Raw genomic sequence first — 15,446 nt, 5'->3', positions numbered from 1 at the left:
AAGGAAAGGCAAAAGATTCTAGCATTTGTAGACTTAGACAAAGCTTTTGCCGGCCGGGGTAGCCGACCGGTTCTAGGCGCTACAGTCTGGAACCGCGCGATCGCTACGGTCGCAGGTTCGAATCCTGCCTCGGGCATGGATGTGTGTGACGTCCTTAGGTTAGTTAGGGTTAAGTAGTTCTAAGTTCTAGGGGACTGATGCCTTTAAAAGTTAAGTCCCATAGTGCTCAGAGCCTACAAAGCTTTTGACAATGTTGACTGGAATACTCTATTTCAAATTCTGAAGGTGGCAGGTATGAAATACAGGGAACGAAAGGCTGTTCGCAAATTGTAAACCCAGATGGCACTATAAGAGTCGAGCGGCATGAAAGGGAAGCAGTAGTTGGGGTGGGAGTGAGACAGGGTTTTAGCCTCTCCCCGATGTTATTCAATCTGTATATTGAGCAAGCAGTGAAGGAAACGAAAAATTCGGAGTAGGAATTAAAATCCATGGAGAAGAAATAGAAACTTTGAGGTTCACCTATGACACTGTAATTCTGTCAGAGAAAGCAAAGGACCTGTAAGAGCAGATGAACGGAATGAACAGTGTCTTGAAAGGAGGACATAAGATGAACATCAACGAAAGCAAAACGAGGGTAACTGAATGCAGTCGAATGAGATCATGTGATGCTGAGGGAATTAGACTAGGAAATGAGACACTTAAAGTAGTAGATGAGTTTTGCTATTTGGGGAGCAAAATAACCGATATGGTCGAAGTAGAGAGACTATAAAATGCAGAGCATTTCTGAAGATAGGAAATTTGTTAGTATCGTGTATAGATTTAAGTGTCAGGAAGTCATTTCTGAAAGTATTTGTATGGAGTGTAGCCATGTATGGAAGTGAAACGTGGACGATAAATAGTTTATACAAGAAGAGAATAGAAGCTTTCTAAATGTGGTGCTACATAAGAACGCTCAAGGTTAGATGGATAGATAGATCACGTAACTAATGAGGAGGTACTGAAGAGAATTGGGGAGAAGAGGAATTCGTGGCATAACTTGACTGGAAGAAGGGATCGGTTGGTAGGACATGTTCTGAGGTGTCAAGCGATCACCAATTTAGTACTGGAGGACAGCGTGGAGAGTAAAAATCGTAGAGGGAAACCAAGAGATGAATACACTAAGCAGATTCAAGAAGATGTATGTTGCAGTAGGTACTTGGATATGAACAAGCTTGCAGAGAATAGAGTAGCATGGAGAGCTGTATCAAACCAGTCTCTAGACTGAAGACCACAACAATAAGAACAACAAGTGTATTATATAGTAACTCCTGACATTGCAAGAAAACTTTCACGTACAAAGAAAAAGAAAGCACTTAATGACCAAATCCATACAAGCAATAAGTCTCTCTTTCTCTCTCTCTCTCTCTCTCTCTCTCTCTCTCTCTCTCTCTCTCACACACACACACACACACACACACACACACACACACACAAATGAAAAATATCAAACCACACAACACAAACAAAAGACGAAATATAAACACACGGCGTCAGTTGGCAGCGCTACACACTGTAAACACACACATGTTGATCACAAAACGAAAAGTGTAAATGATGTAAGTGATATATTGTAACAAAAGTGGCTGAAAAAAGCTTGAAATCGGCAAGCTGGAGCATGGACATTAATGAACACATCTCCAGGGCACACTCATGGGCTTATGGGCTTACAGAACTGGAAATCGTAACACCAAACGCTAATTTCACCGAACGAAATTTTTGCTACAAAAGTTGATTCTAATGTGAAAACAAGGGAAAAACATGAAGAAGTGTAACATACTGTAACTATTACAGCCCACTGAAGATGCTTCACAACTAAAAGAAGCGAAACGTGTAGATAATAAGGAAACTGCCTGTCCTTTAGCTGCACAGACGGAACAAACCTCCATGAATTTTGAAGCAGCGAAAAAGAGAACAAACGACGATAATTGAGGGTTTCGGGAACGTGCTACTCTGAGATGAAGACTTAGGCACTGAAAACCAAATCGCGATGGTCTCCCTATGTACCAGACGTGTCAAAAGACTGATTAAAACAATTCCTGAGCATGTAAGTCAAGATATCCATTCTGAGAATCTTACGCAGATTTTTCTGCCCTTATTGAGTCTGATGAAAAGGAAAGCCGGGTAAACCTTGCTCTCGTTTATAAACGTTGCTCGATTAGTTTTAGATATGATTAGATTGTTGTTTACTACAGGCGAAAAAACGATTCGGCGAAAAGCGGTTCGTGTCCACAAACGGCAATTAATTGTAACCTACGGTTGCGTGCAGGGTATGTTAAGCGTGAAAAGAACCCGAAATTAGTTTATAATTCCATACGTTAGCTACAAGTAGGACACGGCTGACGGTTGCTGGATAGACGAGTCGGCACTCACGTTAATACTTCGCCTCTCCGCGGCTCGGCGGGTTCTGCCCTGCCCGGGCCGGCGCACAATCACGCCGGTGGCTGCGCCCTGACCGTCCCATTATGTGATTTGCATGCTAATCGACAGCGCATTCAGCGAGCCGTCGTCTGTCCATAGCCGCCGGTGATTACAGGTCACTGCGTTCTCCGAAAGGACAGTCTGGGAACATCACACCTTTGTAAGACACACCAGCGTACCAAACAAAAGTGGGACTGTTTGAAGTACCAAACAAAAAATTTGTAACTGTACTGAGGATACGCCACCCCCCCCTCCCATCCCCGACCCCCCAGGTACCATGGACCTTGCCGTTGGTGGGGAGGCTTGCGTGCCTCAGCGTTACAGATAGCCGTACTGCAGGTGCAACCACAACGGAGGGGTATCTGCTGAGAGGCCAGACAAACGTGTGGTTCCTGAAGAGGGGCAACAGCATTTCCAGTAGTTGCAGGGGCAACAGTCTGGATGACTGACTGATCTGGCCTTGTAGCACTATGCAAAACGGCCTTGCTTTGCTGGCGAGGGCATGACAAAGCCATGTATGGAAGTGAAACATGGGCGATAAATAGTTTGGACAAGAAGAGAATAGAAGCTTTTGAAATGTGGTGCTACAGAAGAATGCTGAAGATTAGAAGGGTAGCCGGCCTGAGTGGCCGAGCGATTCTAGGCGCCACAGTCTGGAGCCGCACGACCGCTACGGTCGCAGGTTCGAATCCTGCCTCGGGCATGGATGTGTGTGATGTCCTTAGGTTAGTTAGGTTTAAGTAGTTCTAAGTTCTAGGGGACTGATGACCGCATATGTTAAGTCCCATAATGCTCAGAGCCATTTGAACCATTAGATGGGTAGATCACATAACTAATGAGGAGATATTGAATAGAATTGGGGAGGAGTTTGTGGCACAGCTTGACTAGAAGAAGGGATCGGGTGGTAGGACATGTTCTGAGGCATCAAGGGATCGCCAATTGAGTATCGGACGGCAGCGTGGAGGGTAAAAATCGTAGAGGGAGACCAAGATATGAATATACTAAGCAGATTCAGAAGGATGTAGGTTGCGGTAGGTACTTGGAGATAAAGAAGCTTGCACAGGATAAAGTAGCATGGAGAGCTGCAGCAAACTAGTCTCAGGGCTGAAGACCACAACAACAACAACAACAACAACAGAGGATACCTTGATAGGGAGCACACAGATTGTTTTCTTGGATGGAGGGTTGTCGACGGCATTCGGAGAAACTTCAGGCATGGTCGAGCAAGTGCGTTGGAGCCGTTGTTGTTCGTATTGTACACTCTAAGACAAAAAAGAAACGACGCACCATGAAGGAGCTAAGCAAATTTGTCAAAACAGTCAAAACAAGTATCGACGGTAAATGCAAAATTGTAAACTTCGGCGGGCGTTGGATGAATGTGTGACGCTGCAATGCAATTTCACCCCGCAGCTGACAAGGATGGTAAACATGGGACATGTCACTACCGGGCATGAAGTCTTTGTGAATTTCATAGCATGTACCCGGGTGGACAATAATTATGCTTCGCAGACAGCCACGTGAACAATAGACGCAAATGTCCACATTTGAGAGAGGACGTATATTTGAGCTCAAAGAAGCCGGTTGGAGTAATTGGAGAATCGCTAGACATTTGAATAGGAGCGATGCCACTATTGGACAACGTTGGCAACAGTGGATCAACCATGGCCGTACACAGCGTCAAGAAGGGAGCGGTCGATCTAGATAGACGTGAGGACTGAGCGATCACAGAAAAACATACAGAACCCCAGATTCATCACTATCATCGATTCCTCGTGCAATTGGTGATTCAGTGACCGCAAGGACCATTAATAGGCGGCGGCTCGTAGAAAGCAAGCTGAGCTCACAGCGCCACTTGCGCCGATTACCATTGACCTCGGTACACAACAAGACCGTTTGCAGTGGTGTCGAGCACATTCGGCTTGAAATATCAATGACTGGAAAAAAATGGTTCAAATGGCTCTGAGCACTATGGGACTTAACATCTATGGTCATCAGTCCCCTAGAACTTGGAACTACTTAAACCTAACTAACCTAAGGACATCACACAACACCCAGCCATCACGAGGCAGAGAAAATCCCTGACCCCGCCGGGAATCGAACCCGGGAACCCGGGCGTGGGAGGCGAGAACGCTACCGCACGACCACGAGATGCGGGCTCAATGACTGGAGTCGTATCTCATTGACTGGAGTGGAATTGTCTTCAGCGATGAGTTCCGCTGCAGTAGGTACTTGGAGATGAATGGTGGGCGCTCCTAACTGCCATGTGCGGCACCCAGTTCAAACCGAGATACTGCTAGGGGCGTTTTCTTCGTTAGAGGATGCAAACGGGCTCCATCCAGTGTCGTGGTGCCAACTGAGAGACTGCTTGAATGAGAAGCAGCTCCTCCAACGTCGGGATGTCTGTCATTTATTTTGAGTCTCGTGTTCTAACAGTTTTGTTTCAATTTTACAACACTTTCTCAGTATACATTTTACAGAGAGTCGGTGATAGGTTGCATCCCTGACGTAACCCCTTTGTAAATTTAAATCCAGGAGAGAAAAACTTTTGGTTTTTATTCTGTCTGAAACGTTTCCATACAGGTTCTGAATGGCTTTACTTACGAAAGGATTACAGTATTTGATTTTGTAGCAAATTCTAGTGCAGGCCGCATTATGTGACCTTATCATTATGTAGTAGTATTAGTAGAAACCTTTAAACGCCCAGCGCCATCACTGGAAGTCGTTTCGCCATCGTTCGCTCTAATCCTCTCTCAGAGTCCTTCATGATGACGTTGATCTTGTCCAGCAGTGTTGCTGGTGCTAAGTTCAGCGGTGTCGGAGTAATCGACGATTCACGATTCACGAAGAAACAATACTCGCCGTCGAGAGGCGTGAAAGTGAGAGCAAGTTAAGCGCCGCCAGTGGCATTAAGCCGTAAACGATACGGCCAGGTGGGCAACGCGATCAAGAGGCACGCACGTGGTGCCACGAGAGAGCTGGTCTGCAGCCGGCCACGACTCCACAGGCGGTAGGAGCTACGGCAGCTGATGGTGAGCGCCTGCGATCACGCGCTCTTCTACAGTCTCGCCAACGAGCTCCCAGCGCCACTACGTGCTGACTAATTACGAACTGACTCTCGACTCCAAAAGGCTGTATCTTATCTTACCACCTTTCTAATGTACTTCTCGATATCCTGCAAAAATCAAATAACTTCATGTCAGTGGCGTTAAGGATTCTACCGGGCACTGGAGGCTTGCTCAGTTTAAGCGATTTCTTGTCACTTTCTATACAGAATTCAACTTGAGAGAGTTGTCAGTAGCACCCGCCTCCCCATCCCTCTCTATAACTCTGTACATAATCGAAATCCCACTTACAAAACAACTTCAAACGCCTTACTACAAATGAGTTAATGTATTAAATTACAATGAAAGGAACACCCTTAGCTGCTTACTGCCATACGTCAACGGGGACAGATGAAAATGTGTGCCCCGACCGGGACTCGAACCCGGGATCTCCTGCTTACATGGCAGACGCTCGATCCATCTGAGCCACCGAGGACACAGAGGATGGCGCGACTGCAGGGATTTGTCTCTGGCACGCCTCCCGCGAAACCCACATTCTCAACGTATTGTCCCGCACTACATTCGTAGTGCCCCCGCCCATTATACTCACTACTCGCGGCGCGTTGCCGATTCCCGTAAGAGTTTGGGCACTGTTTGTGCATTCGCATAGAAGAAGAAGATGGTCAAGGGGCCGGTGAGCCTTAACTATATATATAGTAAGATGGTATCTGTTCTTTCTGACATGTCCGGTTGCCAGCACGGTAGCTCAGCGTGCTCGGTCAGAGGGTTAGCTACCCTCCGTAATAAAAAACTGAGTGAACGGATCAACATAGAACCTGAACGGCTGTCATCGGACGTCCGCCACGAACAGATTCATCGACCAATATAGAGAAAAATGAGATTAAAAAAAATGGATAGAGCGTCTGCCATGTGAGCAGGAGATCCCGGGTTCGAGTCCCGGTCGGGGCACACATTTTCACCTGTCCCCGTTGACGTATATCAACGCCCGTAAGCAGCTAAGGGTGTTCCTTTCATTGTAATTTCATTCTAACGAGCTGCACGGTCACCGATGGTATCTGTTCCTTCGGACATGTCCGAAAGAACAGATACCATCTCAGTATATATAATGTATTAAATATTTGAGGATGACTATGTAATACATTTATGGCCGAAGTATGAGTACAGTCTGGGTGTAACCTTGAACCTGTTCAAAGAAGTATAACCACGTGGAGAAGGCTCAGCACCTGTAAAGACCCGTCCCATGCAAAGAAAGAGAAAAAATGGTTCAAACGGCTCTGAGCACTATGCGACTTAACTTCTGAGGTCATCAGTCGCCTAGAACTTAGAACTAATTAAACCTAACTAACCTAAGGACATCACACACATCCATGCCCGAGGCGGGATTCGAACCTGCGACCGTAGCGGTCGCTCGGTTCCAGACTGTAGCGCCTAGAACCGCACGGCCACTCCGGCCGGAAAAGAAAGAGAGTTCAGTTACATACTAATCACGTTTCCAATCGAGAATTCATATAGTATACATAATGACGATCTCATTGATAGTAATCGCAGGCATATTGCTTAATTCAATAAAATTAAGTGGTCAGTGTATCCATTAAGATAAATTTTCCCCAGCCATCGGAAGCCACCGACGGCTTGCCTGAGTAAAGGGTATCGAATGGTGGGCGAGCGTATTAATTTTCATGTTTGTTGATCGGTCAATTTAGAAGAGACTCAAACTGGCGAATATCAATAGGGGTTTGCGGCCGTTACTTTCAAATTTCGGCTACAGACACGCCGCTGCGTTGAGCTGGCGCTGGAACAGGTTGCCCAACTTCAACGCTAGGAGCCGGATGCAGCAGGAACCGTATTCACTGCCAACGCCAGCAAAGCTGGATAGAGAAACCTTGTTCACTCGGTGAAGGCGCTCAGCGCTGCTCTCTCAGGCCCATTTTGTCGCAATTCTTAGTCGGTGTGACATCATTGCTGGTGCCAGTGCAGGAATTGGCGCCATCTTATTGTACATGTGTTGGCTTCTATCGCCTTGGAAGTTGTCTTGTGAAGACATACTGGGAAAATTCACTTAGCCTATAGAGACTTGAGCATCCAATCTTACAATATTGCTAAAGCATGTAGGACCGACACTAAACAGGACACACGGATATTGAAGGTGGTATACAAAGGAGGACAGCATGAATAGCTACATGTTTGTTAAACTAAAGGGAGAGCGTAGCGAGCGAAATAGTGCTCTGCTAGGCACAATGGACTCTCATTCTGGAGGACTGTGACCGAGTGACGTGGCGCAGTGGTTAGCACACTGGACTCGCATTCGTAAGGACGACGGTTCAAACCCGCGTACGGCCATCCTGATTTAAGTTTTCCATGATTTCCCTAAATCGCTTCAGGCAAATGCCGGAATGGTTCCTGTGAAAGTGCACTGCCGATTTCCTTCCCCATCCTTCCCTAAGCCGAGCTTGTGCTCCGTCTCTAATGACCTCGTTGTCGACGGGACGTAAAACACTAAAACTCCTCCTTTTGGAGGACTGCGGTTGAAATCACCGTCCGACCATCCAGATTTAGGATTTCTGTTATTTCCATAAACTGATAAAGGCAAAGGCCTGTATGGTTCCTCTGAAAGAGCATGGACGGTTTCCTTCCTCATCCTTCCCTCAAGAATGATAAGAGCGATAAGAGAAAGGAATCTTGTTCGAAAAGAAAGCGACAGAGACAAAACGAGACCAGAACTTACAAGAAATGAAGCAAATATCAGAGATATGGGACAGGTGGTGGGTGGGGCTAGTGTAGAACACTTCACGCCAATTTGGTGTTTGGCGCATGTCGTCGTCATGGTGTTGCGGTTTTAATGGGCAGCAGGGTACATGCTGAACTCTAGCGTTATAGTGGGGTGAGGAGACGGGTGGGGGGTGGGGGTATAAATAAGTTACCGGAAAGCTAAAAGAGAGTTGCAGAAAAGAAGACCAAGACATTCCAGATATTCACTCTGAGGCACCAGGAGGACAGCAGAGGAAATACGAAATTTCTTTGTGGTGTTATCAGACGTAAAAGGAAACCAGTCAGTGCCATAAAGGCACTCGAAAATGAAAAATGGAAATTCGGTTAGAAAAGAAAATGACAACAGAGAAATCCTTATGGACCATTTCGACCAATTACTGAATGGATCAGTTGAATAACGTAACAAAGAACCAGATATTCAAACAGGCAGCAGGCTCCTGGGGCCCACAAAGGCTGCAGTGCAGAAATACAGCAGGATTCCTGTAGAGGGGAGCAAGGCTGCTCTAATTCATCTGTCTAAGGACGGTAGTAGACGTAAGTCCACTAATTATAGAGGAATAACCCTGCTGTCGTATGGTCCGAAAATTCTAGAGAAGCTCATGGAGTTAAGATTGAGAATGATTATACGTACAACTTCCACATCAGCGAAACTAAGACAGTGGCGATAGCAGTCAACACAGATGGCATCCCACATGTGTGAAACTAGAAGGCAACCAAATAGATTGTGTGGACAGTTTTCCATACTTCAGAAGTATAATATCCAAGGATAATTCAGTGAGGCAGGAGATTGCCGACAGAGTGCAATTCTATCAACAAGTGACAACCATTTCATGGGATGATAGAATTCCAGAAAAAACAAAAATAGTGTTGTTCAGCAGCTTCTTCGTACAAAAACCTACGATATCGAATATTGTATTGTATCTCACAAAGAGAGAGTCGTTGAGGCTCCAGGCATCAGAAATGATCCACAATCCAGAAGACTGAGATGGATAAGTTAGGGAAGGAGGTGAAGAAGAAAACTGGAATCAAGAAATCGGCTTTACACAGAATCAGCACATCCATAGTACGGTGGTAAGTGCATGTACTGAAGTTCGAGACTACAATAACAGACCAATTAAATTTGGAAAGAGAGGTGGAAGAAAAACGCTTAGTAGGAAGACCGAGAACCTGTTGGTTGGGGGTGATCAAGGATGACCTCACTGACAGGAGGAGGACAATGGATTATGTTCTCCGTGGCATATCCTAAATCATAAATTTCCTTTACTTCACGTCTATGGTCACAAAATTTTGTCATCAGACTACAGGTTTCGATCTACAATGACCATCTTGATATGTTTTATAAAAACATGTCCTAATATACTGGAGCCATAGTGGCAGCGTCAAATACTATGGCCTCAATATATTAGCACATGTTTTTATAACACATATCTGAAGATGGTCATTATAGACGGAAAACGGTAGTCTGACGATAGAACATTTGTGACCACAGACGTGAAGTAAAGGAAATTTATTCTACATTCAGGTCACTGTTCAATTCGCGACCATGTCGCAGCTTGTGAAAGCTGATACATCGACAGTAGAAAGTGGAAGAGGCTCATTAACAATATCTGGGAAACAGGAACTGTTCAATGATGACGGAAAAAATCCTTCACTAATCCGAACTTGTGCTCCGTAATGATCTCGGTGTCGACAGGCCGTGAAAATCTAAGCTTCCTACCTTTCTTCCTTCCTTACTGCCTCCTTTTCTTCCTTACAGGAGAGCTTTAAGGAAATACTGAAATATAATTTTATGTAATATAGACTGTTTGTTAAAATTTATAAACTGTTTTTTTTACAATACTTCGTTAGCTTGTTCTAATTATTTAATATTGAGCATGTTTCGAGGTATGACATCATCAGGTGAAACGGTCAACACAAAAACATTTTAACATGAATGCATAAAGAATTTGAAGTAGCAGACCACAAATAACAAGAGGAAAGCAATTTCTGATTAACAGAGTCATAAAAATTCTAAGACAGAAAATTACTACTAACTCCAAGACCTGCCAATCTTTGTACCATTGACTCTATGCCACCGTGAGTAACTGTGGGCCAACGAAAAGTGGTGGATGGCAGTTGTTGTTGTCCCTCTGCAAAAATACAGGGTAACGTCGACAGTATGGCCTAGTAACGAGTCGAGTCACGTACAATCATTACAGGTTTTTTTAACGTCCCGTCGACAACGAGGTCATTAGAGACGGAGCACAAGCTCGGATTAGGGAAGGAAGGGGAAGTAAATCGGCCGTGCCCTTTCAAAGGAACCATCCCGGCATTTGCCTGAAACGATTTAGGGAAATCACGGAAAACCTAAATCAGGATGGCTGGAGACGGGATTGAACCGTCGTCCTCCCGAATGCGAGTCCAGTGTGCTAACCACTGCGAATCATTTCAGGTACCGTACCGAAGTGACACTATCTGCTCATTAGTTTCCGTACACCTATTAGTGGTTATTAATAGGAGTTGTTTCAAGCCTTCGCCTTCATGACGGATTGAACTCCGTTGAGGACACGTTTAGTGAGTTGTCTGAATGTCAATGGAGGAATGGCAGCCTTTTCTCCTTGAAGAGCCGAAACCAAAGGAGGCTCTGGGGCGAACTAGACGTCCTAACTCACCGCAGATGTGCTCCATTGGGCTCAGGTCGTGATGGTCGGCCGGCTCGTCCATTTCAGAATGTCACGGTCCACAAATCATTGCCGTATAGATGCTGCTTTATGACAGAATACATTGTCAGGCAGATAATCACCATCTCCCTGTTGTTCCTCTACAGTACGCAGTACACGATGCTGTAAAATGTGGCCAGCCGGAGTGGCCGTGCGGTTCTAGGCGCTACAGTCTGGAACCGAGCGACCACTACGGTCGCAGGTTCGATTCCTGACTCGGGCATGGATGTGTGTGTGATGTCCGGTTGTTGTTGTTGTTGTGGTCTTCAGTCCTGACACTGGTTTGATGCAGCTCTCCATGCTACTCTATCCTGTGCAAGCCTCTTCATCTCCCAGTACCTACTGCAACCTACATCCTTCTGAATCTGCTTAGTGTATTCATCTCTTGGTCTCCCTCTACGATTTTTACCCTCCACGCTGCCCTCCAATACTAAATTGGTGATCCCTTGATGCCTCAGAACATGTCCTACCAACCGATCCCTTCTTCTGGTCAAGTTGTGCCACAAAATTCTCTTCTCCCCAATCCTATTCAATACTTCCTCATTAGTTATGTGGTCTACCCATCTAATTTTCAGCATTCTTCTGTAGCACCACATTTCGAAAGCTTCTATTCTCTTCTTGTCCATACTAGTTATCGTCCATGTTTCACTTCCATACATGGCTACACTCCATACAAATACTTCCTTCGGTTAGTTAGGTTTAATTAGTTCTAAGTTCTAGGCGACTGATGACCTCAGAAGTTAAGTCGCATAGTGCTCAGAGCCATTTGAACCATTTTTGTAAAGTGTGATCATATACTTTCGCATTTAGCGTTTTCTTAAGCGCAGAGAGTGGACCACACCCTAACAAGGGAAAACACCACGATACTGTAACACCACTTCCTCCGCACGTCACTGTTGGCATTACGCATGTTGGGAGGTAACGTTCTCCAGGAATTCCCCAAACTCAGACCCATCGATCGGACAGCCACAGGTGTAGCGCAACCATCCACAGTCCAGCGTCGCTTAGTACTGACTGTAGAAATAAGTGGCTTGTGAGGAGCTGCCCAACCATTGCACACCCATTCTTTTTAACACCGGACACACTGCCATTGTGCTAGCTGGACTACTGTTATCGCTGCCACTGTTATCAGTTTGGAAATTATTGATGATTCCGTCCGCTGATTTCATGCAATTTTTTACAACCACCGTCCGCAATGCTCGGCGATCCCTGTCGTAAGTATATGAGCACAACCGTGTCTTGATTCAGCTGTTTCTACTTCATAAGCACACCAGCAACAGTCAGCTTGGGGTTTGTTAACTCATGTGACATCAAATGGCTAGTCCACGTTCGAAGTCAGCCCTCTTGCACGACCCATTCTGCTGTTACTGTTATACTTTCCGCCTCTTTTTATACTGGAGAGTCCATCTGTTGTGAGATATACACTGAAGCGCCAAAGAAACTGGCATAGGTTCAAATGGTTCAAATGGCTCTAAGCACTATCGGACTTATCATCTGAGGTCATCAGTCCCCTAGACTTAGAACTACTTAAACCTAACTAACCTAAGGACATCTCACACATCCGTGCCCGAGGCAGGATTCGAACCTGCGACCGTAGCGGTCGTGTGGTACCAGACTGAAGCGCCTAGAACCGCTCTGTCACTGCGGCCGGCGACACGTATGAAAGCATCCTATCTGATCGCATGCGTCCATTCATGTCCATTGTGCGTTCCTACGGACTTGAACAATTCCAGCAGGACAATCATACACCCAATACGTCCAGAATTGCTACAGAGTGACTCCAGGAACACTCTTCTGAGTTTAAACGCTTCCGCTGACCACCAAACTCCCCAGACATGAACATATTGAGCATATCTGGGATGCCTTGCAACGTGCTGTTCGCCCTCTCGTACTCTTACGGATTTATAGACGGCCCTGCAGCATTCATGGTGTCAATTCCCTCCAGCACTACTTCAGACATTAGTCGAGTCGATGCCACGTCGTGTTGAGGCACTTCTGCATGCTCGCGGGTCTACCAGTTTCTTTGGCTCTTAATCTAGTTGTAAATTCCGTATTACATAGGGTTGACAAGATGCTTTTGATTAGATAGTACAGTTTTTAAATACATTTTTAACGATATGCCGATGTGTTTCGTGAATTATCAGCCACTTCCATTTCCTATTTGAAGACCAACTACAGTTACAAGGCTAAAGACATGACAGCAGAGTATTCGAGGCGAACTACCCTCAACGAAATCTGCTATGGTTTCTCCTGACTACAAATAATGGTGTTATTCCACACAGTAAGCCGTGAACCAGCTAGTTCAAAATTATAGTCACAGTAAAATTTATTAAGTACGGAGACATAAGGAGATTCCCTTTCTAAAATTTCGTTGTTGAATCATAACTGACAGCAGCTGCAAATACACACACACCGCGCGCCAACGAAACAACCCGGTAGTCACTGGGCCACTTCCAATGTAGGCGGACACTGTACTGACATACAATGAAGTCTGTATTTTTCATTGTGTCAACACAACACGAACATCTCGATAGGCAACATTCGTTAGCATCGTGCTTTACTCCTTGTTTTATAATTTAATGGCACACAGCATTTTCACAGAGCGTAGCCTAATACGGATAACAGCACATCAGCGGCAAGGTCATTACGAACGCATTAATCAAAGGCTGTCGCACTACAAGAGCGTATTAGACATGCGGTTCCTCACCAAGATGTTGTTATTATCAAGATGCATTTACTCCCTTCTTACCGCCCAATTTCTGCATCAAGGTTGCTTGAATGACTTTTAATGCGGATGTCACTTCACTCGAGCCGTTATTATCGCATCTAAGTAGCATCGTGCGGTTCCTTATTGTAGATCGCTGTTAAAGAGATATTACGACGCCCTTTCAGTTTGAACTTACGGACTAACTTGAGGATGAAAGGAAACTGGAGCGCTTGCTGGGTTGCTGTTGTGCGATTCCAGATCAGCGCGTCCTCGCCTGAATCATTTATCTCCTTGTTGCGTGGAACAAATGGAATTGCTAAAATTATTCCACAACCATAATTCGGAGGTCAGTTTCTGATGGATGAAGGCACATAGAGACATTAATGGAAAAGAAATGGTAGATTTTTTGGGTAACGAGGACAATCACGATGGAGCTAATTGTGGAATCCCAGCTACAGATTCGGTTAGGGCTTTGTGGAGGCTGCTCTAGGAGGAAGAATAGGAAGATTGGCGGCAGGCCTATTCCGTAAGTAGGGAACGAACTGACTCATAAATGTACCCTCCGCTTCCACTGCGTCATTTTTAGCAACTGTCCATCTCCAAGGAGCATCAGAACTGCCATCATACTCCTGAGCTGCGATCACGTATGCTTCAAGAAATATTAGCACTGGAGCATTCTCGCTGTGCACATACGGCGAAGAGAAAACGAAACACCCCTTTTTTAACAACATAAACCGTCAAGATTCAAGATCATCATCTACTTCTAACTTAACTATCCTCTGCTGATTATAGCGTCTTTGTCGGATTAGAACTACAAGCTACATACGCTTCAATACTTATTTTAGGCAGCTTGGAAAACTGGGTTTCATCGTGCAGCGCATGCAATGTTGAGAGAAATGGTAACAATTTTTGAACACTATCTAATTGCATGTTCACTGCCGGCCATTAAAACTGGAACAGTAGTAGGGATAGTAAAATATCTGAATTACATTTACTGTGCACATAGAGCAGTATAACGGGAAGAATACGTAGTTAAGTTTGACAATGATTTGGGCTATAGAGGGTGCAAAATTAAGTACACAGAGCTGCCAACATTGACAGCAATAGTGGCATACACCTGGCGCGGCATAGAATCGAATTGACATGTTCCACATCCACGAGGATCTCCTCAGTACGGATCTATGGAACGAAAACTAATCTAATCTAATCTCTGCGTTTGAGTGACGGTTATGAGTGTGTCATTCCATGCTAGTTTAACTCTGCGCCAGAGTTCACCTGTCGCGCTGACTGCTGGTGGCAGGCCTGTTTTTTGCCAACCCATGACCAGCTTTTCACTCCTGGTCACGTCAACAGTCGAACACTCATTCTCGAAGTAAGTCAGGACAACATAATCAACATGCTGTTCTGCTTTATTTTGTTGAAAGATGACGTCTCAGAGACTTAGAAAATAAGGCACAGCCTCTGGTTCCAACATGGCAGACGTATAATGGTACCATCACCATTTATTCAGTTCATGAAACATTTTAAAAAAATTGTATAAGTAAACGCCTACACATAACTTAACAACGACACGGAGCGTCAAAGACTACACTGAAAGATTTTTTTTAACGTGGTGTTGACAAGTTAGTTTCGAAATCCGCCGACAGCGGCGCCACCGATCACACACTACTGGCCATTAAAATTGCTACACCAAGAAGAAATGCAGATGATAAACGGGTATTCAGTGGACAAATATATTATACTAGAACTGAC

The sequence above is a fragment of the Schistocerca nitens genome, chromosome 7 (genome assembly GCF_023898315.1).
Source record: "Schistocerca nitens isolate TAMUIC-IGC-003100 chromosome 7, iqSchNite1.1, whole genome shotgun sequence".
Classification (NCBI taxonomy): domain Eukaryota; kingdom Metazoa; phylum Arthropoda; class Insecta; order Orthoptera; family Acrididae; genus Schistocerca; species Schistocerca nitens.
The sequence above is the reverse complement of the archived record's forward strand: the minus strand, read 5'-3'. Positions refer to the sequence as shown.